The 23806-nt window shown below is 44.0% G+C and overlaps 1 long non-coding RNA gene across 1 annotated transcript; it reads left to right on the top strand.

Annotated features, from left to right (window-relative positions):
- The first annotated feature begins 935 nt into the window (after positions 1-935).
- Positions 936-21418, top strand: LOC137659445 (uncharacterized). The gene is made up of 5 exons (XR_011047532.1): positions 936-1066; positions 3841-4529; positions 7292-7978; positions 17240-17924; positions 21092-21418. It is a non-coding gene; the product is annotated as an uncharacterized lncRNA (long non-coding RNA).
- The last annotated feature ends 2388 nt before the right edge of the window (positions 21419-23806 follow it).

The following is a 23806-nucleotide window of genomic DNA, read 5'->3' as shown; positions in this document are numbered from 1 at the left end:
TATTGTCAAGATTTTAGATGATCTCAGCTTACATACTGTACTTTATTTCATATTTGATTTTATTTGTTTACGAGTGCAGAACAAATATTCAATTTGAAATTATAGTACCTTATAGTATTAGTTAACGATGATTCAAGGTAGATAGAAACAAATAGGTTTTCAACTGAAATGAATAGCTTTTCGCAAAGGCAAAAATTCATATTTCCACTAAGCAAAATGTACAAAATACTGTACTGATCTACTTTAAGAAACAAGTATTTCCCTTAAAGCAATATGTATTTGGTAAGCAAGCAAATATGCTTCAGTTATGAAACTTGAGTCAAAATGTAAATTATTTTTGAAGTTTTACGTGACAAGTTTTTTGTCTCTTATTTCAGGTGTCCACCAAAAATTCGGTTGGCGGTGTTTTCTAGCAGAGAAATGTAAAGCTGAGTAGCAAAAAGGAATCTTATTAATCCCTGAACAAAATTAGAAAAACTGAGCAACAATCCCTTCAAAATATCCTCTGGGACTTGCTGAGGAAAGGCATCAAGAGGCACCAGAGAAGGAATGCTGCGTAGATGAGGGACATAACATTGAATCAATATGGAAGAATAAGAGAAGAAGAGTACACCACAACAGAAGAAACTCAGTTAAGAAGCATATTAACGATGGGGGCAGTACTTCGTTAAACATGTTTACTGTAGGCTGCAATTTTAATATTAACCAAAAGTTAGGTGGAACAAAAGGAACAACAGAAAATATAACAGCTAAGGAGGCAAAAAGTGAAGAAGAAATGTCCATTTGTTAACAGTAAATATTGGGTGGATTTGAAACAACAGTAGACGTTTACTTTGAATGGAGAAGTGGGCTACAGCCTCCTAACCAAGTAACCTCCCATCCTCACTATGCTTCAGCCTGGACTGGACCTTCTTTGTAATTCTTCATGTAAAGGACAAGATTCAACATTGCCTGTGAATCCTGATTTACCCAATGCCCTTGGGATTGGGTGATTCCAGCCTTGATCAAATTCTGAAGAACCATCACAGGATAGCAATATGATACACCTTACATCTCTCTAGTAAAGGTAAGAAAGGTTTGAATACTAATAAAAACTAAACTTGAGAAAATAATACTTTATGAAACTAATGTAGACAGTCAACTCCTATATTCAGATTCATTGAAGTAAATTCTATTGGATCAAGTTCCTTGAAAGGTAAGATTTAAAGCAACTTAAGTTGGTATTCTGGGTTTAAAAAAAACTTTAATATGGGCATGTTAATTCACCCAGTATGTCCATTAAACTGGGGCACTACTATATATAGAAACTTGATGGTTCCTACACAAAATACAAGCCCAAGTCCTTTAATAGTATTGTTTGTTGAGGCTGTTAAATCTTTAACGAGATGGCGATAGGTACTGCTGGGTGGCAGGGAGCCCCTGCCCTCTTGACAGGCCACTGAGCTCTCACTCAGAACTCTATTGCTGCTAGTATGCAGCCCCTCTTGGTCACTTTGAGGCAACAAGAGGCTGGTCATTCTTCTCCCTTCCTCACATTCGGAACATCGAAGGTCTCGTTTCCTGGCCTCTTCCCCTTTGGAGGAATTCTTTTTCGATGGGAATGTCCAGTCTAGGTGTTAGTGGTATGTTAGTGAGATCTTGCTTTGGAAGGGCCGAGGTCTTTGTCCAGGCCCTTCTCCTTGGGGTTCCCTTCCCTTCACTCGTGGGGTGAGGTGTGTAAAAAAGACGTATAGTTCCAGAGCTTCAACCCTTTTCCTCATATTCTAGTGCTGTTGCTGTTGGCTCTTCTTGATCGTCTAGCACTTTATCTTCCTAGTATGTTATGTTTCCCAACAACAGGGTAGGGTCGCTTGGAGTACGGACGGTTAAGGAGAAGGGATAGACTAGGAAATTTTCATCTGTTGCTCACGAAGGCAAGGTTTTTTGTAAATAGGAGTTTTTACCTCTCCCGGAGGATCCTGTCAGAGCCTGTCTCTTGCAGTAGGTTAGTTTAGCATGAAAGGAGTGTGAAATTTTAGAGAGCTGGATATCTGTTTTTTTTTTGCTTTAAAACCTCCCCTTTCTGTTTGTCCACTCAGCTTCAACAGTTATGTCCCCAGTTCCATCAGGGGACAGGAGTTGCTGGCTCTGGTAGAGAAAGATTTTCTACTTACGAACTCATGAATGTTTGTGGTTCTAAAGGCCTCAGGTGCTTGGCTCTCCATCGTAGACATCTCGGTTTTAACACCTTTGTGGCAAAATCCAGTTTCAGGATAGTGGCAGTATAGTCAGTTCTAGCATTGGTCAGAATGTGGGACTGGATGGTCTCCATCGACTTGGAGGATACTTACCTTCAAGTCCCCATTCATCCAGAAAGCAAGCCTCTCCTTCACTTCATCACAACCTTATCTTTTGGTCTCACCACAGCTCCACAGGTTTTCTCAGGTAATGGCTCTGGTATTGGCCATTCTTCACCAATAGGATTGCCTTTGAGCGAGGGATATGGTCCTGGACCTTTGGCAGGAGTTAAGGATTCATGTGAACAAGAACTAATCCTTGATCCTGCCCCAGACCACCGCCTACCTTGGGATTTTTCTGAACTCCTGGATTTTGAGGGGTTCTCCATCCAAGACTTGAATAGACAAGCTTTTGAGTCTGTTGGAAGAATTTTTATCATCAGAGGCCTCATGCCTTCTTGTGGAGTTGTGGAGGTCTCTTCTCTCGAGTCTGGCTTCTCTGATCCAGTTGAATCCCGGGGGGTTATCTCAAAATGAGGTCACTTCATTTGGCCTTTCTTCAGTTGTTGCACATTGTTTCCAAGGAGACTCTGGTAGATTTCTCCCCTCAATGTTGGGAGGACCTCCAGTGGTCGTTGAGATATTGTCTCAAAACAAGGATGGATCCTCGCTCGGTTCCGCCTGACCTCATATTTTGGTCTGACGTATCGGATCATGGATGAGTTACAGATCAAGGATCGTAAATTATTTTGGGCCAGGAACTGGCTGTTCCATATATTGGAGGGAGCTGAGGGCCACTTGTGTAGGTCTTCTAGCATTCCAGGACCATTTGGCAGACTCAATATTGTATTTGTATTTTTCATAATTACACAAACTTGAGTCTTTTAATCAAACTATCTGCTGGCACCAGCTCACAAGTAAGTCCCGTCTCCCATCCAAGTGAGTTTTCAGTGAGTTACCAGTGGGGCAGTTACTTCTTCCCTACCAGCAGGTAAACCACATCTCAGTTTTTTACACCTTGTTATAAGTTTTATCTGCTGTGTTCAAACATCGCTGTTATCCATTCTCCTATAGTAAAGGACTCAAGCTCTCATACTTATGAAAAATAGAAATTAATTTAAAAATTTGGGATTTTAAAGAACTCATGTTCATATAGCAAGGAAAAATACAAAATACCAGTACTTAATTTGACATACTTTAAACTTTTATTTCCATGACTAGATTTTTCCAGATATTATTGTCAGGATTTTAAATGATCTCAGCTTACATACAGTACTTTATTTCATATTTTATTTTATTTGTTTACGAGTACAGTACAAATATTCAATTTGAAATTATAGTACCTTATAGTACTAGTTAACGATGATTCAAGTTGGTTAAAAATAAAATAGGTTTTCAACTGAAATGAATAGCTTTCCACAAAGGCAAAAATTCATATTTCCATTAACCAAAATGTAAAGAATACTGAATGCTGTAATGGTCTACTTTAAGAAACAAGTATTTCCCTCTGAGCAATACAGCATTTGGTAAGCAGGCAAATTTGTTTCAATTATGAAACTTGGGTCAAAATGCAAATTATTTTTTGAAGTTGTATGTGACATAAGTTTTTTGTCTCTTATTTCAGGTGTCCACCAAAAAATCGGTTGGCGGTGTTTTCTAGCCGAGAAATGTAAAGCTGACTAGCAAAAAGGAATCTTATTAATCCCTGAACAAAATTAGAAAAACTGAGCAACAATCCCTTCAAAATATCCTCTGGGACTTGCTGAGGAAAGGCATCAAGAGGCACCAGAGAAGGAATGCTGCATAGATGAGGGACATAACATTGAATCAATATGGAAGAATAAGAGAAGAAGAGTACACCACAACAGAAGAAACTCAGTTAAGAAGCATATTAACGATGGGGGCAGTACTTCGTTAAACATGTTTACTGTAGGCTGCAATTTTAATATTAACCAAAAGTTAGGTGGAACAAAAGGAACAACAGAAAATATAACAGCTAAGGAGGCAAAAGGTGAAGAAGAAATGTCCATTTGTTAACAGTAAATATTGGGTGGATTTGAAACAACAGTAGACGTTTACTTTGAATGGAGAAGTGGGCTACAGCCTCCTGACCAAGTAACCTCCCATCCTCACTATGCTTCAGCCTGGACTGGACCTTCTTGGTAATTCTTCATGTAGAGGACAAGATTCAACATTGCCTGTGAATCCTGATTTACCCAATGCCCTTGGTATTGGGTGATTCCAGCCTTGATCAAATTCTGAAGAACCATCACAGGATAGCAATATGATACACCTTACATCTCTCTAGTAAAGGTAAGAAAGGTTTGAATACTAATAAAAACTAAACTTGAGAAAATAATACTTTATGAAACTAATGTAGACAGTCAACTCCTATATTCAGATTCATTGAAGTAAATTCTATTGGATCAAGTTCCTTGAAGGGTAAGATTTAAAGCAATTTAAGTTGGTTTTCTGGGTTTAAAAAAAACTTTAATATGGGCATGTTAATTCACCCAGTATGTCCATTAAACTGGGGCACTACTATATGTAGAAACTTGATGGTTCCTACACAAAATACAAGCCCAAGTCCTTTAATAGTATTGTTTGTTGAGGCTGTTAAATCTTTAACGAGATGGCGATAGGTACTGCTGGGTGGCAGGGAGCCCCTGCCCTCCTGACAGGCCACTGAGCTCTCACTCAGAACTCTATTGCTGCTAGTATGCAGCCCCTCTTGGTCACTTTGAGGCAACAAGAGGCTGGTCATTCTTCTCCCTTCCTCACATTCGGAACATCGAAGGTCTCGTTTCCTGGCCTCTTCCCCTTTGGAGGAATTCTTTTTCGATGGGTATGTCCAGTCTTGGTGTTAGTGGTAGGTTAGTGAGATCTTGCTTTGGAAGGGCCGAGGTCTTTGTCCAGGCCCTTCTCCTTGGGGTTCCTTCCCTTCACTCGTGGGGTGAGGTGTGTAAAAAAGATGTATAGTTCCAGAGCTTCAACCCTTTTCCTCACATTCTAGTGCTGTTGCTGTTGGCTCTTCTTGATCGTCTAGCACTTTATCTTCCTAGTATGTTATGTTTCCCAACAACAGGGTAGGGTCGCTTGGAGTACGGACGGTTAAGGAGAAGGGATAGACTAGGAAATTTTCATCTGTTGCTCACGAAGGCAAGGTTTTTTGTAAATAGGAGTTGTTACCTCTCCCGGAGGATCCTGTCAGAGCCTGTCTCTTGCAGTAGGTTAGCTTAGCATGAAAGAAGTGTGGAATTTTAGAGAGCTGGATATCTGGTTTTTTTTTGCTTTAAAACCTCCCCTTTCTGTTTGTCCACTCAGCTTCAACAGTTATGTCCCCAGTTCCATCAGGGGACAGGAGTTGCTGGCTCTGGTAGAGAAAGATTTTCTACTTACGAACTCATGAATGATTGTGGTTCTAAAGGCCTCAGGTGCTTGGCTCTCCATCGTAGACATCTCGGTTTTAACACCTTTGTGGCAAAATCCAGTTTCAGGATAGTGGCAGTACAGTCAGTTCTAGCATTGGTCAGAATGTGGGACTGGATGGTCTCCATCGACTTGGAGGATACTTACCTTCAAGTCCCCATTCATCCAGAAAGCAAGCCTCTCCTTCGCTTCATCACAACCTTATCTTTTGGTCTCACCACAGCTCCATAGGTTTTCTCAGGTAATGGCTCTGGTATTGGCCATTCTTCACCAATAGGATTGCCTTTGAGCGAGGGATATGGTCCTGGACCTTTGGCTGGAGTTAAGGATTCATGTGAACAAGAACTAATCCTTGATCCTGTCCCAGACCACCGCCTACCTTGGGATTTTTCTGAACTCCTGGATTTTGAGGGCCTCTCCATCCAAGACTTGAATAGACAAGCTTTTGAGTCTGTTGGAAGAATTTTTATCATCAGAGGCCTCATGCCTTCTTGTGGAGTTGTGGAGGTCTCTTCTCTCGAGTCTGGCTTCTCTGATCCAGTTGAATCCCGGGGGGTTATCTCAAAATGAGGTCACTTCATTTGGCCTTTCTTCAGTCTTTGCACATTGTTTCCAAGGAGACTCTGGTAGCTTTCTGCCCTCAATGTTGGGAGGACCTCCAGTGGTCGTTGAGATATTGTCTCAAAACAAGGATGGATCCTCGCTCGGTTCCACCTGACCTCATATTTTGGTCTGACGTATCGGATCATGGATGAGTTACAGATCAAGGATCGTAAATTATTTTGGGCCAGGAACTGGCTGTTCCATATATTGGAGGGAGCTGAGGGCCACTTGTGTAGGTCTTCTAGCATTCCAGGACCATTTGGCAGACCCAATATTGTATTTGTATTTTTCATAATTACACAAACTTAAGTCTTTTAATCAAACTATCTGCTGGCACCAGCTCACAAGTAAGTCCCGTCTCCCATCCAAGTGAGTTTTCAGTGAGTTAGCAGTGGGGCAGTTGCTTCTTCCCTACCAGCAGGTAAACCACATCTCAGTTGTTTACACCTTGTTATAAGTTTTATCTGCTGTGTTCAAACATCGCTGTTATCCATTCTCCTATAGTAAAGGACTCAAGCTCTCATACTTATGAAAAATAGAAATTAATTTAAAAATTTTGGGATTTTAAAATACTCAAGTTCGTATAGCAAAGAAAAATACAAAATACCAGTACTTAATTTGACATAATTTCAACTTTTATTGTCACGACTAAATTTTTCCAGCTATTATTGTCAAGATTTTAAATGATCTCAGCTTACATACAGTACTTTATTTCATATTTGATTTTATTTGTTTACGAGTGCAGAACAAATATTCAATTTGAAATTATGGTACCTTATAGTACAGTACTAGTTTACGATGATTCAAGTTGGTTAAAAAAAATAGGTTTTCAACTGAAATTAATAGCTTTTCACAAAGGCAAAAATTCATATTTCCATTAACCAAAATGTACAGAATACTGTAATGGTCTACTTTAAGAAACAAGTATTTCCCTTTAAGCAATATTTGGTAAGCAAGCAAATATGTTTCAGTTATGAAACTTGGGTCAAAATGTAAATTATTTTTGAAGTTTTACGTGACAAGTTTTTTGTCTCTTATTTCAGGTGTCCACCAAAAAATCGGTTGGCGGTGTTTTCTAGCCGAGAAATGTAAAGCTGAGTAGCAAAAAGGAATCTTATTAATCCCTGAACAAAAATAGAAAAACTGAGCAACAATCCCTTCAAAATATCCTCTGGGACTTGCTGAGGAAAGGCATCAAGAGGCACCAGAGAAGGAATGCTGCATAGATGAGGGACAACATTGAATCAATATGGAAGAATAAGAGAAGAAGAGTACACCACAACAGAAGAAACTCAGTTAAGAAGCATATTAACGATGGGGGCAGTACTTCGTTAAACATGTTTACTGTAGGCTGCAATTTTAATATTAACCAAAAGTTAGGTGGAACAAAAGGAACAACAGAAAATATAACAGCTAAGGAGGCAAAAAGTGAAGAAGAAATGTCCATTTGTTAACAGTAAATATTGGGTGGATTTGAAACAACAGTAGACGTTTACTTTGAATGGAGAAGTGGGCTACAGCCTCCTGACCAAGTAACCTCCCATCCTCACTATGCTTCAGCCTGGACTGGACCTTCTTGGTAATTCTTCATGTAGAGGACAAGATTCAACATTGCGTCTAAATCCTGATTTACCCAATGCCCTTGGTATTGGGTGATTCCAGCCTTGATCAAATTCTGAAGAACCATCACAGGATAGCAATATGATACACCTTACATCTCTCTAGTAAAGGTAAGAAAGGTTTGAATACTAATAAAAACTAAACTTGAGAAAATAATACTTTATGAAACTAATGTAGACAGTCAACTCCTATATTCAGATTCATTGAAGTAAATTCTATTGGATCAAGTTCCTTGAAGGGTAAGATTTAAAGCAACTTAAGTTGGTTTTCTGGGTTTAAAAAAAACTTTTCAATATTAAACTTACCCGGTGATCATATAGCTGTCAGCTCTGCTGCCCGACAGAAAAACCTAAGGACAAAATACACCAGCGATCGCTATACAGGTGGGGGTGTACATCAACAGCGCCATCTGTCGAGCAGGTACTCAAGTACTCCATGCCAACACAGAACCAATTTTCTCTCTGTCGTGCCACCGGCAAGACCTACTAAATACGCTGTTGTTTTCTGGATTGATTTTCACGTTATTTGGTGAAGTATTCATTTCTGGTTATTAGCTATCGCTGTGCAGAAGTTATCTTCAATACTTCCTTGCATTCTTTTATTGAATTTTGGATTATTTGTTGACGACTTGGATAGATTTTGAATTCCCCCTTTGACTAATTCAAGATGTCTGACCCTTCTCAAGTCCCCAAGTACAGGAAGTGTAGCGCTAGGGACTGTTCAAGGCGTCTTCCGAAGGCCTCTATCGATCCGCTCACCATTTGTTCCAATTGTAGGGGTAAAGCCTGTCAATTGGAAGATCGATGTGAGGAATGCGTTGGGCTTTCGGAATTCGATTTTCAAGAATTCCTGAAATATGCACGTAGGCTAGAGAGGGGTAGAGTCAGGAGGAGTTCGTCTCGCTCAGTTGATTTTTCCTCTCCCCATGCCCCACAACCTATTCCTTCCCCTGTAGTGGTTGCTCCCGACCCCCCTGCTAGCTCTCATCAACCTTCGATGGCAGATATGATGCGTGCCATCCAGGCTCTGGGTGAGAGAGTCGAGTCATTGGCGAATGACCGCAATCAACTCATGGCTGACGTCAGGGAGTTGAAAGGTAAAAGTGCAGTGGGAAGTGAAGTGAGTGTTAGTGCAGTGAAAAGTGTCAGTGTTACGCATGAGGGTGCGTCTGTTCGTGCCTGTTGTCCTCCCAGTCCGGGACCTCTTGCAAGCTCCCAAGCCCAGGGGAGAAGCAATGTCGTACGACCAAAGGGTTCGACAGGCTTTAATCAGCGGACAGACGCTCCCTCCATGGTTTCGGACGTATCTTGCCTAGATCGTCCCACCCACAAGAAGACGAGTGAGCCCGTTCATTCCTCGTCCGCGGAAGAGGTTTCACGCCAGAAACGATGGACCAAGGTCTCACGGCCTCTTAAACGCAAGGTCCCTTCCGAGCAAGTCCAACGGCCCAGGTGTAGCCACTGGGTCAGTTCGGACTCGCTGCAGTCCTCCGACGACTGCACACCTCCTAAGAGAGGCAAAGTGGTACCGCAACAGGCAGTAACTCCGTCTGTTGCCGCACCAGCTGCTGTAGACCCTAAGTGGTCTTTGCTACAGTCTATGCAGACTCAGTTAGCTTCCTTTATGCAGGAGTATCGTGCGGAGAAGGTTGACGCTGCACCCTTTAGCCTACAACCAACCACGGTTGTGCGCCCAGCAGACGCTGAGGCTGCCTGCTCACACACTCCAGCTGTGAGAGCTCCACCACCCATGCGCAGTCGACCCTGCCAGACGCATGTTGACGTTCACCAACGCACGGAACCCTCCGTTGACGTTCGTGTGCTACCACAACAACAGGAGGGTGGAGTTAAGTTGCCGTGTTTTGACGCGGTGCGTCAGCCTCCGCAACCCACGGTGGTCTCCGCTATCCGACCACAGTCAGGAGTAGACGCTTTGCGTCCCCACTCAGCTATGGTTGTTGCCAGTTCTCAGACTGACCAACAGTTCCATGACGTTGGGTCCAGTGCAGCCACGCATGCACCCGTGCTGCCGGACTCAGCCGACCAGCTTTTACCTACTCCTATGCCGCTTCCTCCTCAACATTCAGACGATGGACTCTCTGATGATGACGACGCTGCACATCTTGACGACCAACACTCGGACATCGACGAACCCAAGACCACGCCTCCCTCCTTAGACTTTAGGAAAGTGCTTGCGCTGTTCAAGGATTTATATCCGGATCAGTTTGTGTCTACAGCACCACGCTCGCCTCCCTCTGAGTTCGCTTTAGGCATGCAGTCAGCAGCACCTGCCTTTACGAAGCTCGTACTCGCTCGCTCGTCCAAGAGAGCTTTAAGGGTACTGGGAGAGTGGTTGCAGTCCAAAAAGCAACTTGGGAAGACAACCTTCATGTTTCCCCCGGCCAAGCTTGCTTTCAGATCTAGCGTCTGGTATGCCACGGGAGAAGTTCTCGGCTTGGGAGTTCCTGCCTCTGCCCAGGGCGACTTCTCAAGTCTGGTAGACTCTCCCCGCAGGCTGGCTATGAGACGCTCCAAGATTTGCTGGACTCCTTCGGATATGGACCATCTTATGAAAGGAGTTTTCCGTGCATTCGAAGTCTTTAACTTCTTGGACTGGTGTTTGGGAGCGTTGAGCAGGAAGACTTCCCCTTCTGACAAGGAAACTTCCATGCTCATTATGTCCTGCATGGACAAAGCCATGCGGGATGGTTCTAGTGAGCTTGCGGCTTCTTTCGTGTCCGGGGTCCTCAAGAAGCGGGATCACCTTTGCTCCTTCTTGTCAGCTGGAGTCACCCCATGTCAAAAGTCGGAACTTATGTTTGCTCCGCTCTCGAAGTGTCTCTTCCCTGAAGAGTTGATCAAGGAGATTGCCGCCTCCTTGATCCAGAAAGACACTCATGACCTGGTGGCGTCATCCGCACGCAAAGCCACCCCTTTGCCCTCCGTGCCTAGACCCAGGATGGACACTCCAGCGTCAAGGTTCATTCCGCCCTTTCGTGGCAGAGCCTCCAGCAGAGGAGGTGCTCGTGCCGAAAGTCAACGTGGGAGCAAGAAGGAAGAAGGGTTCCAAGTCCTCTAGAGGCAGAGTCTGACTGCCACCTTCTTCAGACAGCAGTGGGAGCCAGGCTCAAGAACTACTGGCAGGCCTGGGAGAACAGGGGCGCAGACGCACAGTCTGTGAAGCTTCTCAGAGAGGGGTACAGGATTCCATTCTTGTGCAAGCCCCCTCTAGCAACAACTCCCATCGACCTCTCTCCCAGGTACAGAGAGGAGGACAAGAGACTAGCTTTACAGCAAGAGGTGTCTCTCTTACTACAAAAGGGAGCGGTAGTCATAGTCCGGGACCATCAATCCCCGGGCTTCTACAACCGTCTCTTCTTAGTGGCGAAGAAGACAGGAGGGTGGAGACCGGTGCTAGACGTCAGTGCTCTAAATGTCTTTGTCACAAAGCAGACGTTTACCATGGAGACGACAAAGTCGGTTCTAGCATCGGTCAGGAAGGAAGACTGGATGGTCTCGTTAGACCTAAAGGACGCTTACTTTCATGTCCCCATCCACCCAGATTCCCAACCTTTTCTAAGGTTCGTTTTCGGGAAGGTTGTATACCAGTTCCAAGCCCTGTGCTTTGGCCTAAGCACGGCTCCTCTTGTTTTTACCAAACTGATGAGGAATATTGCCAAATTCCTGCATTTAGCAGACATCAGAGCCTCCCTCTATTTGGACGACTGGCTTTTAAGAGCTGCGTCAAGTCATCGCTGTCTGGAGAATCTAAAGTGGACTCTGGATCTGACCAAGGAATTGGGTCTCCTGGTCAATATGGAAAAGTCCCAACTCGTCCCATCCCAAACTATAGTGTACCTAGGAATGGAGATTCAGAGTCAAGCTTTTCGGGCTTTTCCGTCGGCCCCCAGAATCAGTCAAGCCCAAGAATGCATCCAGAACATGCTGAAGAAGGACCGATGTTCAGTCAGACAGTGGATGAGTCTGATAGGGACGCTTTCATCACTGGACCAGTTCATCGCGTTAGGGAGACTCCACCTCCGACCCCTTCAATTTCACCTAGCTGTTCACTGGAGAAAGGACAAGACGCTAGAAGCGGTCTCGGTTCCTATTTCCGAGAAGATGAAGTCTTCACTGACTTGGTGGAAGAACAACATTCTCCTCAGGGAGGGTCTGCCACTGGCTGTTCAGACCCCCGACCACCTTCTCTTCTCGGACGCATCGGACACGGGCTGGGGTGCGACATTGGACGGTCGGGAATGCTCGGGCACGTGGAATGCGGATCAAAGAACGTTGCACATCAACTGCAAGGAGCTACTGGCAGTTCATCTGGCCTTGAGAAGCTTCAAGTCCCTCCTTCTAGGCAAGGTGGTGGAGGTGAACTCCGACAACACCACAGCCTTGGCGTACATCTCCAAGCAAGGAGGGACTCATTCGATGACGTTGTACGAGATCGCAAGGGACCTCCTCACCTGGTCAAGAGATCGAAACATATCCCTAGTAACGAGGTTCATTCAAGGCGATATGAATGTCATGGCAGACCGCCTCAGCCGGAAGGGTCAAGTCATCCCAACAGAGTGGACCCTTCACAAGAATGTATGCAACAGACTATGGGCCTTGTGGGGTCAGCCTACCATAGATCTGTTCGCAACCTCGATGACCAAGAGGCTCCCAATTTATTGCTCACCGATTCCGGACCCGGCAGCAGTTCACATAGATGCCTTTCTTCTGGATTGGTCCCATCTAGACCTTTATGCGTTCCCCCCGTTCAAGATTGTCAACAGAGTACTGCAGAAGTTCGCCTCTCACGAAGGGACAAGGTTGACGTTGGTTGCTCCCCTCTGGCCCGCGAGAGAATGGTTCACCGAGGTACTGCAATGGCTAGTAGACGTTCCCAGAACACTTCCTCTAAGAGTGGACCTTCTGCGTCAGCCGCATGTAAAGAAGGTACACCCAAGCCTCCACGCTCTTCGTCTGACTGCCTTCAGACTATCGAAAGACTCTCGAGAGCTAGAGGCTTTTCGAAGGAGGCAGCCAGAGCGATTGCTAGAGCAAGGAGGACATCCACTCTCAAAGTCTACCAGTCGAAGTGGGAAGTCTTCCGAAGCTGGTGCAAGTCGAGATCAGTATCCTCAACCAGTACCTCTGTAACTCAGATAGCTGACTTCCTTTTATACCTAAGGAAGGAAAGATCCCTTTCAGCTCCCACGATCAAGGGTTACAGAAGCATGTTGGCAGCAGTCTTCCGTCACAGAGGCTTAGATCTTTCCAACAACAAAGATCTACAGGACCTCCTTAAGTCTTTTGAGACCTCGAAGGAGCGTCGGTTGGCCACACCAGGTTGGAACTTAGACGTGGTACTAAGATTCCTTATGTCAGCAAGGTTCGAACCACTTCAATCAGCCTCTTTTAAAGATCTCACTTTGAAGACTCTTTTCCTCGTCTGCTTAGCAACAGCTAAAAGAGTCAGTGAGATACACGCCTTCAGCAGGAACATTGGATTTACATCTGAAACGGCTACATGTTCCTTACAGCTTGGTTTTTTAGCCAAAAACGAACTTCCTTCTCGTCCTTGGCCCAAATCGTTCGATATTCCAAGCCTTGCTAATTTGGTTGGAAATGAACAAGAAAGAGTACTATGCCCTGTAAGAGCTCTTAAGTACTATTTGAGACGTACTAAACCATTACGTGGACAGTCAGAAGCTTTATGGTGCGCCATTAAGAAACCTTCTTTACCCATGTCGAAGAATGCAGTTTCTTATTATATCAGACTTTTGATTCGAGAAGCTCATTCCCATCTGAATGAGGAGGACCATGCTTTGCTGAAGGTAAGGACACATGAAGTTAGAGCTGTCGCAACTTCAGTGGCCTTCAAACAAAACAGATCTCTGCAGAGTGTAATGGATGCAACCTATTGGAGAAGCAAGTCAGTGTTCGCATCATTTTACCTTAAAGATGTCCAGTCTCTTTACGAGAACTGCTACACCCTGGGACCATTCGTAGCAGCGAGTGCAGTAGTGGGTGAGGGCTCAACCACTACATTCCCATAATCCCATAACCTTTTTAATCTTTCTCTTGAAATGTTTTTTATTGTTGTTTTTTGGGTTGTCCGGAAGGCTAAGAAGCCTTTCGCATCCTGGTTAATTTGGCGGGTGGTCAAATTCTTTCTTGAGAAGCGCCTAGATTAGAGGTTTTGATGAGGTCCTTTAGTATGGGTTGCAACCCTTCATACTTCAGCTCCTAGGAGTCGCTCAGCATTCTATGAGGATCGCGAGGCTCAGTAAGGAAGACGTACTTAAAAAGGCAGAGTAATTGTTCAAGTCGACTTCCTTACCAGGTACTTATTAATTTTATGTTTGTTATTTTGAATAACTGCTAAAATGAAATACAAAATACTTAGCTCTTAATGTTAACATATATGCTGGTCTCTACCCACCCCCCTGGGTGTGAATCAGCTATATGATCACCGGGTAAGTTTAATATTGAAAAATGTTATTTTCATTAGTAAAATAAATTTTTGAATATACTTACCCGGTGATCATAAATTAAAGGACCCACCCTTCCTCCCCAATAGAGACCCAGTGGACCGAGGAGAAAATTGGTTCTGTGTTGACATGGAGTACTTGAGTACCTGCTCGACAGATGGCGCTGTTGATGTACACCCCCACCTGTATAGCGATCGCTGGCGTATTTTGTCCTTAGGTTTTTCTGTCGGGCAGCAGAGCTGACAGCTATATGATCACCGGGTAAGTATATTCAAAAATTTATTTTACTAATGAAAATAAAATTTTAATATGGGCATGTTAATTCACCCAGTATGTCCATTAAACTGGGGCACTACTATATGTAGAAACTTGATGGTTCCTACACAAAATACAAGCCCAAGTCCTTTAATAGTATTGTTTGTTGAGGCTGTTAAATCTTTAACGAGATGGCGATAGGTACTGCTGGGTGGCAGGGAGCCCCTGCCCTCCTGACAGGCCACTGAGCTCTCACTCAGAACTCTATTGCTGCTAGTATGCAGCCCCTCTTGGTCACTTTGAGGCAACAAGAGGCTGGTCATTCTTCTCCCTTCCTCACATTCGGAACATCGAAGGTCTCGTTTCCTGGCCTCTTCCCCTTTGGAGGAATTCTTTTTCGATGGGAATGTCCAGTCTTGGTGTTAGTGGTATGTTAGTGAGATCTTGCTTTGGAAGGGCCGAGGTCTTTGTCCAGGCCCTTCTCCTTGGGGTTCCTTCCCTTCACTCGTGGGGTGAGGTGTGTAAAAAAGATGTTTAGTTCCAGAGCTTCAACCCTTTTCCTCACATTCTAGTGCTGTTGCTGTTGGCTCTTCTTGATCGTCTAGCACTTTATCTTCCTAGTATGTTATGTTTCCCAACAACAGGGTAGGGTCGCTTGGAGTACGGACGGTTAAGGAGAAGGGATAGACTAGGAAATTTTCATCTGTTGCTCACATGGCAAGGTTTTTTGTAAATAGGAGTTGTTACCTCTCCCGGAGGATCCTGTCAGAGCCTGTCTCTTGCAGTAGGTTAGCTTAGCATGAAAGAAGTGTGGAATTTTAGAGAGCTGGATATCTGGTTTTTTTTTTTTGCTTTAAAACCTCCCCTTTCTGTTTGTCCACTCAGCTTCAACAGTTATGTCCCCAGTTCCATCAGGGGACAGGAGTTGTTGGCTCTGGTAGAGAAAGATTTTCTACTTACGAACTCATGAATGATTGTGGTTCTAAAGGCCTCAGGTGCTTGGCTCTCCATCGTAGACATCTCGGTTTTAACACCTTTGTGGCAAAATCCAGTTTCAGGATAGTGGCAGTACAGTCAGTTCTAGCATTGGTCAGAATGTGGGACTGGATGGTCTCCATCGACTTGGAGGATACTTACCTTCAAGTCCCCATTCATCCAGAAAGCAAGCCTCTCCTTCGCTTCATCACAACCTTATCTTTTGGTCTCACCACAGCTCCATAGGTTTTCTCAGGTAATGGCTCTGGTATTGGCCATTCTTCACCAATAGGATTGCCTTTGAGCGAGGGATATGGTCCTGGACCTTTGGCTGGAGTTAAGGATTCATGTGAACAAGAACTAATCCTTGATCCTGTCCCAGACCACCGCCTACCTTGGGATTTTTCTGAACTCCTGGATTTTGAGGGGTTCTCCATCCAAGACTTGAATAGACAAGCTTTTGAGTCTGTTGGAAGAATTTTTATCATCAGAGGCCTCATGCCTTCTTGTGGAGTTGTGGAGGTCTCTTCTCTCGAGTGTGGCTTCTCTGATCCAGTTGAATCCCGGGGGGTTATCTCAAAATGAGGTCACTTCATTTGGCCTTTCTTCAGTTGTTGCACATTGTTTCCAAGGAGACTCTGGTAGCTTTCTCCCCTCAATGTTGGGAGGACCTCCAGTGGTCGTTGAGATATTGTCTCAAAACAAGGATGGATCCTCGCTCGGTTCCGCCTGACCTCATATTTTGGTCTGACGTATCGGATCATGGATGAGTTACAGATCAAGGATCGTAAATTATTTTGGGCCAGGAACTGGCTGTTCCATATATTGGAGGGAGCTGAGGGCCACTTGTGTAGGTCTTCTAGCATTCCAGGACCATTTGGCAGACTCAGTATTGTATTTGTATTTTTCATAATTATACAAACTTGAGTCTTTTAATCAAACTATCTGCTGGCACCAGCTCACAAGTAAGTCCCGTCTCCCATCCAAGTGATTTTTCAGTGAGTTAGCAGTGGGGCAGTTGCTTCTTCCCTACCAGCAGGTAAACCACATCTCAGTTGTTTACACCTTGTTATAAGTTTTATCTGCTGTGTTCAAACATCGCTGTTATCCATTCTCCTTTAGTAAAGGACTCAAGCTCTCATACTCATGAAAAATAGAAATTAATTAAAAAATTTTGGGATTTTAAAGTACTCAAGTTTGTATAGCAAAGAAAAATACAAAATACCAGTACTTAATTTGACATACTTTAAACTTTTATTGTCACGACTAAATTTTTCCAGCTATTATTGTCAAGATTTTCAATGATTTCAGCTTACATACAGTACTTTATTTCATATTTGATTTTATTTGTTTACGAGTGCAGAACAAATATTCAATTTGAAATTATAGTACCTTATAGTATTAGTTAACGATGATTCAAGGTAGATAGAAACAAATAGGTTTTCAACTGAAATGAATAGCTTTTCGCAAAGGCAAAAATTCATATTTCCACTAAGCAAAATGTACAAAATACTGTACTGATCTACTTTAAGAAACAAGTATTTTCCTTTAAGCAATATTTGGTAAGCAAGCAAATATGCTTCAGTTATGAAACTTGGGTCAAAATGTAAATTATTTTTAAAGTTTTACGTGACTTAAGTTTTTTGTCTTATTTCAGGTGTCCATCAAAAAATCGGTTGGCGGTGTTTTCTAGCAGAGAAATGTAAAGCTGAGTAGCAAAAAGGAATCTTATTAATCCCTGAACAAAAATAGAAAAACTGAGCAACAATCCCTTCAAAATATCCTCTGGGACTTGCTGAGGAAAGGCATCAAGAGGCACCAGAGAAGGAATGCTGCGTAGATGAGGGACATAACATTGAATCAATATGGAAGAATAAGAGAAGAAGAGTAGGCTACACCACAGCAGAAGAAACTCAGTTAAGAAGCATATTAACGATGGAGGCAGTACTTCGTTAAACATGTTTACTGTAGGCTGCAATTTTAATATTAACCAAAAGTTAGGTGGAACAACAGAAAATATAACAGCTAAGGAGGCAAAAAGTGAAGAAGAAATGTCCATTTGTTAACAGTAAATATTGGGTGGATTTGAAACAACAGTAGACGTTTACTTTGAATGGAGAAGTGGGCTACAGCCTCCTAACCAAGTAACCTCCCATCCTCACTATGCTTCAGCCTGGACTGGACCTTCTTTGTAATTCTTCATGTAAAGGACAAGATTCAACATTGCCTGTGAATCCTGATTTACCCAATGCCCTTGGTATTGGGTGATTCCAGCCTTGATCAAATTCTGAAGAACCATCACATGATAGCAATATGATACACCTTACATCTCTCTAGTAAAGGTAAGAAACGTTTGAATACTAATAGAAAATAATACTTTATGAAACTAATGTAGACAGTCAACTCCTATATTCAGATTCATTGAAGTAAATTCTATTGGATCAAGTTCCTTGAAGGGTAAGATTTAAAGCAACTTAAGTTGGTATTCTGGGTTTAAAAAAAACTTTAATATGGGCATGTTAATTCACCCAGTATGTCCATTAAACTAGGGCACTACTATATGTAAAATCTTGATTGTTCCTACACAAAATACAAGCCCAAATCCTTTAATAGTACAGTTTGATGAGGCTGTTAAATCTTTAACAAGATAGTGATAGGTAATGCTGGGTGGTAGGGAGCTCCTGCCCTCCTAACAGGCCAATGAGCTCTTGCTCAGAACTCTATTACTGCTAGTTTGCAGCCCTTCTTGGTCTCTTTTAGGCAACAAGAGGTAGGTCATTCTTCTCCCTTCTTCACATTCAGAACATCGAAGTTCTCGTTACTTTGCCTCTTCCCATTTAGAGGAATTCATTTTCGATGGGACTGTCCTGTCTGGGTGTTGGTGGTGGTGGTATGTTAGGGAGATTTTGCTTTGGAAGCCCAGTGGTCTTTGTCCAGGCCCTTCTCGGGGTTCCCTTTCCTTCACTCGTGGGGTGGGGTTTGTGAAAAAAGACGTCTAGCTCCAGAGTTTCAACCCTTTTCCTCACATTTTAGTGCTGTTGGTGTTGGCTCTTCTCGATCTTCTAGCACTTTGGCTTCCTAGTATGTTGGGTTTCCCAACAACAGGGTAGGGTCGCTTGACGTATGGACAGGGATAAGGGGAAGAGAGAGACTAGGAGATTTTCGTCTGATGCTTACGAAGGCAAGGTTTTTCTGAAATAGGAGTCATTACCTTTCCCCATGGATCTTGTCAGATCCTGTCTCTCGCAGTAGGTTAGCTTAGCATGAAAGAGGTGTTAAATTTTAGAGAGCTGGATATCAGGTCCCTTTTGCTTTTAAACCGCCCCTTTCTGTTTGTCCACTCAGCTTCAACAGTTATGCCCCCAGTTCCATCAGGGGACAGGAGTTGCTGGCTCTGGTAGGGAAAGATTTTCTACTTACGAACTCATGAATGTTTGTGGTTCTGAAGGCCTTGGGTGCTTGGCTCTCCATCATAGACATCTCGGTTTTAAACACCTTTGTGGCAAAATCCAGTTTCAGGAGAGTGACAGTTCTGTCTGTTCTAGCGTTGGTCAGAATGTGGTACTGGATGGTCTCCATCGACTTGGAGGATACTTACCTTCAAGTCCCCATTCATCCAGAAAGCAAGCCTTTCCTTCGCTTCATCACAACTTTGTCTTTCGGTCTCACCACAGCTCCACAGGTTTTCTTGGGTATTGGTCATTCTTCACCAGTGAGGGGTTCGGATACTTTGGTACCTGGACCGTTAGCTACTCCAGTCGTCCTCCCTCAAGGATTGCCTTTGAGCGAGGTATAGGGTCTAGGACCTTTGGCAGGAGTTAAGGATCCATATGAACAAGAACTCATCCTTGATCCTGTCCCAGACCACCGCCTACCGTGGGATTTTTCTGAACTCACGGATTTTGAGGACTTCTCCGTCCAAGACTTGTATAGACAATCTTTTGAGTCTTTTGGAAGAATTTTCATCATCAGAGGCCTCCCGCCTTCCTATGGAGGTGTCTTCTCGGGAGTCTGGCTTCTCTGATCCAGTTGAATCCCAGGGGGATCGTATCAGAATGAGGTCCCCTCAGTTCGTCCTTCGTCAGTCTTGGCATAGTGTTTCCAAGGAGAATCTGGTAGCTTTCTCCCCTCAATGTTGGAAGGACCTCCAGTGGTTGCTGAGATACCATTTCAAAACAAGGATGGATCTTCGCTCGGTTCCACGGGACTTCATGTTTTGGTCTGACGTATCGAATCATGGATGGGGTGCAGATCAAGGATCGGAAATCATTTTGGGTCAATGATTGGAAACTGATTGTTCCATATATTGGAGGGAACTGAGGGCCACTGGTGTAGGTCTTCTCAGTATTGTCTTTGTTGACAGTATGACAACCATCTGTTACCTAAGGAAGCAGGGAGTGGGACTCGGCTAGAGTCACTCAATTTGCATTTGGCGGAGAGGATGGGACATCTTCGATTCTCCAGTTCATTCTGGGTCTTCACAACATTTTGGTAGACTCCCTGTCGAGAAAGAATTAGTTTCAGGATTCATAATGGACTCTATGCCAGGAGGCCTTCAACAACCTTAGGAAGAGGAACCAGTAACAGTCGATCTGTTTACTATGAATTTTTGATATTAGGGATTCTCTCCTTTCCAGAATCCCCAGAGTGTTGGGACCAACACTTTTGCAGGATTGGGAAGGTCTTTAGACCTACACCTTTCCTCCCTTCTGTCTTGTCTTGTGACAGCTTTCCTCAAAAACGCAAGGGCAACCATTCATCTGACGTTAACAGAGTGACAGAATAGGACGTAGCAGGGTTGCCAATTTGGTTAAAATTTGGACTGGTTTTAGGGCTTCAGGGTTAGCCAAGTTATCCATGTAAGTATTGTTAATGTTAATTTTATCATTAAAATTCCATTTTTTCCACCTCAGCCACCTCACCAAGTCCTGAGCCGAAGGTCAAAAGTGAGGTGCATTTGACGGGAGAGTGGGCAGGGTTATTCACCCACATTCTCCACCTGTTATTAACTGTCGTTGGCAATTTCAAGTTTCGTTCCAGCTCTGCTGAAGATATTTGCTATTTCAAAAGAACCGAGTTTTGTACTGCTAGTAAAATATACAAATTACTTTTAAGATTTAACATATTTCAAGCTTTTTTTTATAATAGAGCTTTTGCAGCTATTATTGTCAAGGTTAAAATTGATCTTATCTTACGTACTGTACTTTATTTCATATTTTATTTTGATTTGTTTATCAGAACAGAACAAATTGTTTGTTTGAAATCTGATTAGCTTATAGGATTAGTCAACAACAGTTGAAGGTTGGATTATAGAGTAGGTTTTCAATTGCAATGAATAATCAAAATAGGCAAAATTACATATTTCCATTAATCAAAAGTTACAGAATACTGTACTATTCTACAGTAGAAATAAATTCCCTCTGCCCAATATTTGGTAAGCAAGGAAATTTGCTTCAATTATGAGAGCTTAGAGTTATGTGTGACTTAAGTATTTTTTCTCTTATTTCAGGTTTCGACAGAAAAATAAATTGGTGATGTTTTCAAACAGAAAAATATAAAACTGAGTTGGAAAAGGGAGTCTTGTTAATTCATAAACAAAGAGAGAAAATTCTGAGCAAGTATTCCCTCAAAATATCTTAAGAGAATTGCTAAAAAATTGCATAAAGAAGCATCAGGGAAGAAATAATATGTAGAGGAGAGGCATAGCATCGAATCAAAGTGGATAAATAAGAGAAGAGAATCGACGCCTGAGCAGGAGAAAAGTAGAATTATTCAAGCTAGTGAAGTAACGTGCGATAAAATGGAAGGATGTGAAAGTGCAAGTTTTCAATATTAAACTTAGCCGGTGATTATATAAGCTGCAGCTCTGCTGCTCGACAGAAAACTCTACGTTCAAAATCCGCCAGCGATCGCTATGCAGGTAGGGGGTGTACTTCAACAGCGCCATCTGTCGTGCAGGTACTCAGTACTCAATGTAAACACAGAACTCAATTTTCTCTCTGTCGTGCCACCGGCAAGACCTACTAATTCGCTGTTGCTAACTGGATTGGTTTTCACAACTTTTTGGTGAAGTACACGTTTCTAGTTTTGAGCTTTCGCTTTGCAGGCTTTATCTTCAATACATCCTTGCATTCTTTTGTTGATATCGGATTATTTGTTGATGACTTTGGATAGTTTTTGAATTCCCCTTTGACTAATTCAAAATGGCTGACCCTTCTCAAGTCCCTAAATTCAGGAAGTGTAATGCTAGGGACTGTTCAAGGCGTCTTCCGAAGGCCTCTATCGATCCTCACACCGTTTGTTCCAATTGTAGGGATAAAACCTGTCAATTGGAAGATCGATGTGAGGAATGCGTTGGGCTTTCGGAATTCGATTTTATCGAATTCCAGAAATATACACGTAGGCTAGAGAGAGATAGAGTCAGGAGAAGTTCATCTCGCTCCGTTGAATTTTCCTCTCCTCATGCCCCACAACCTATTCCTTCCCCTGTAGTGGTTGCTCCTGATCCCCCTTCTAGCACTCAAGAACCTTCGATGGCAGATATAATGCGTGCCATCCAAGCTCTGGGTGAGAGAGTCGAGTCCTTGGCTAGTGACCGTAACCAGCTCATGGCAGACGTCAAGGAGCTGAAGTGTAAGAGTGCAGTGGGTAGTGATAAAGTGAGTGATAGTGTTGTGGATAGTGTTGCGCTTGAGGGTTCGTCTGTTCGTGCCTGTCGTCCTCCCAGTCCGGGACCTCTTGCAAGCTCCCAAGTCCAGGGGAGAAGCAATGTCGTACGACCAAAGGGTTCGAGAGGCTTTAATCAGCGAACAGACGTTCCCTCCGTGGTTTCGGGCGTATCTACCCAAGATCGCCCCACCCACACAAAGACGAGAGAGCCCATTTATTCCTCGTCTGCGGAAGAGGTTTCTCGTAAGAAACCATGGACCAAGGTCTCGCGGCCTCTTAAGCGCAAGTCGGTCCCTTCCGCGCAAGTCCAACGGCCCAGTTGTAGCCACTGGGTCAGTTCGGACTCGCTGCAGTCTTCCGACGACTGCTCACCTCCTAAGAGAGGCAAAGCGGTACCGCATCAGGCATTCACACCGTCTGTTGCCGCACCTGCTCCTGTAGACCCTAAATGGTCTTTGCTGCAGACCATGCAGTCTCAGTTAACGTCATTGATGCAGGACTTTCGTGCGGAGAAGGTTGACGCTGCACCAACCTCTAGCCTACAACCACCCACGGTTGTGCGTCCTGTGGACGCTGAGGCGACCTTCTGCCGCACTCCAGCTGAGAGAGTCCCGCCACCCATGCGTTCCAGTGTACCCTGCCAGCCGCATGTTGACGTTCAGCGACGCACGGAACCTTCCGTTGACGTTCGCGAGGTACAACAACAGTCTAAGTTGTTTTGTTTTGACGCGGTGCGTCAACCTCCGCAACCCAGTGTGGTTACCTCTGCTCGCCCACATCAGACTAGACAGTCTGGAGTAGACGCTATGCGTCCCCGCGCTGCTATGGTTGTTGCCAGTTCACAGACTGGGCAACAGTTCCATGACGTTGCGTCCGGTTCAGTCACTCGTGCACCCGTGCTGCCGGACTCAGCTGACCAGCCGATTCCTACTCCTTTGCCGCTTCCTCCTCAATTCTCAGATGATGGACTCTCTGATGATGACGACGCGGCACACATTGATGACCCACATACGGACCTTGACGAACCCAAGACCACGCAGCCCTCTTTGGACTTTAGAAAAGTTCTTGCTCTGTTCAAAGAGATGTATCCGGACCAATTTGTGTCTGCGGCTCCACGCTCTCCTCCGTCAGAGTTTGCTTTAGGTACGCAGTCATCCGCGCCTGCCTTTACGAAACTCGTCCTCGCCCGCTCGTCCAAGAGAGCTTTACGAGTTTTAGGAAATTGGATGCAGTCCAAAAAGAACCTAGGGAAGACAGCGTTTACGTTTCCTCCTGCGAAACTCTCTTCCAGATCGAGCGTCTGGTATGCCACGGGAGAAGTTCTCGGCTTGGGAGTTCCTGCCTCTGCCCAGGGTGACTTCTCAAGTCTGGTAGACTCTCCCCGCAGGCTAGCCATGAGACGCTCTAAGATATGCTGGTCTCCTTCGGACCTAGACCATCTGTTGAAAGGAGTATTTAGAGCCTTCGAGGTCTTTAACTTTTTGGACTGGTGTCTGGGAGCTTTGAGCAGGAAGATCTCCCCGTCTGACAAGGAATCTTCCTTGCTCATAATGTC

This window comes from Palaemon carinicauda, chromosome 20 (assembly GCF_036898095.1).
Source record: "Palaemon carinicauda isolate YSFRI2023 chromosome 20, ASM3689809v2, whole genome shotgun sequence".
Taxonomy (NCBI): Eukaryota; Metazoa; Arthropoda; class Malacostraca; order Decapoda; family Palaemonidae; genus Palaemon; species Palaemon carinicauda.
Note: the sequence above shows the minus strand (reverse complement) of the source record. Positions and strands in the feature narration are given on the sequence as shown.